General features: G+C 47.1%; 1 non-coding gene across 1 annotated transcript; it reads right to left on the bottom strand.

The window, feature by feature from the left end:
- Window positions 1-335: 335 nt before the first annotated feature.
- Window positions 336-442, bottom strand: LOC148932519 (small nucleolar RNA R71). Its single transcript, XR_016136096.1, has one exon. It is a non-coding gene; the product is annotated as a small nucleolar RNA R71 (small nucleolar RNA).
- Window positions 443-1595: the final 1153 nt, after the last annotated feature.

The following is a 1595-nucleotide window of genomic DNA, read 5'->3' as shown; positions in this document are numbered from 1 at the left end:
ATCATGGGAATATGATCACTTTTCCTAACGGCCCTCGTATTGATGCTAACAATTTTGAGTTACGCATGCCCCTTATCCAAAGGGTCGAGCAAACTCCTTTTGCAGGTAGGGCGACTGAAGATGCTAACCGCCATCTCTCCAAATTCGTGGAAATCGCAAACACTCTGAAATTAAATGGTGTCGATGACGATGCCATACAGGTAAGACTTTTTCCATTCTCATTGATTGATTCTGCTAAGGAGTGGTTTGAGTGTATGCCACTAGAAAAGGTCTCCACATGGAAGGACATCGTAGCTACCTTCCTCGACAAATACTACCCGCCAGGCACTATTTTGAAGTTCAAAAGTGAGATCTTTCAGTTCACACAAGGCCATGACGAGCCCCTCTATGAGGCATTTGCTCGTTTCAAAGCTCTTCTTCGAAAGTGCCCAAACCATGGTTTTTCCATAGACCATCAGGTAGGAATCCTCTATAATGGATTTAATGAAAAAATATGTGCTATGCTTGATTCAGGGGCAAATGGAGGATTTCTGAGAAAGACAGGAGAGGATGCGATGGCGGTGATCGAGGAGTTCGCCACCAACAGTCGGGGGTGGTCGAAGGAAAGGCATGCCACGAGAAGAGTAGCAGCCATAGAAGAGGCCGAAAAAAGTTCTTTTGCTAAGGAGTTAGCAGAACTTAGAGTCAGGATTGATCAAATGGACATCTCGAGGAAGGAAGATCCAATTCCGGCAACTTCCATAGTGGCGGTCAAGGCACCCGAAACTGCCATATCAACTGTGGAAGAAATCAACTACGTGCAAGGAGGCGGTCCCAGAAACTACAATAACAATTATCGCCCTAATCAGGGGGGCGGTAATTTCAATAATTATAGTGGGAACCGTCCGCACCCAAATCTTTCTTATTCTAACAATAATTACTTGCAACCCCCTGCAGGATTTAATGTTAGCAAAGGAGGAGTGGTTGAGCCGATGAAGAAGGAAGACAAGTATGAACAAGGAATCACGAAGATTTTGGAGGTAATTACGCAAGATAGGAAGATTAATGACACCAAGATCGGAGTGGTCGAAGCAAGGATAAACAACCTCGAGCAAGGAATGAACACAATCTCGGCAGCTGTAACCAATATTACCACTCAAATGGAGCAAATTCAGAAGAAGTTAGATGAGGATAGAGCAAAGGCAGCAGCAAGAGTGGATGATATTAACAAGAAGTGGGTGGCAAAGCAGAAATCTGGGGACTGCCCAGTCGCCGGCGGACCGCCGAACACCCCGCAGCGGCCCGCCACTGAGACGGCAGAGTCAACCACGCAGGACTGCCCAGTCGCCGGCGGACCGCCGCACACCCGCAGCGGCCCGCCACTGAGAAGGCAGAATCGTCCACTAAGCAGGAGCTTGTGCGGCACAACGGGATTGTACTCCCTTTTCATCCAAAGAGAAAGTTCAAGCTTGAAGAGCAGTTCAAGCAATTCCTGAACATGTTTTGCAAAGTCCATACTAACATTCCACTTGTTGAATCGTTGTAGGAGATACCAAAGTATGCGAAGCTACTAAGGGAGGCGGTAATGAGGAAAAAAAAGCCGACTAAAGCCGACC

The sequence above is a fragment of the Salvia hispanica genome, chromosome 2 (assembly GCF_029641045.1).
Source record: "Salvia hispanica isolate PSC_SH4W2 chromosome 2, Shi_PSC_v1, whole genome shotgun sequence".
Lineage (NCBI taxonomy): Eukaryota > Viridiplantae > Streptophyta > Magnoliopsida > Lamiales > Lamiaceae > Salvia > Salvia hispanica.
The sequence above is the reverse complement of the archived record's forward strand: the minus strand, read 5'-3'. Positions and strand labels throughout refer to the sequence as shown.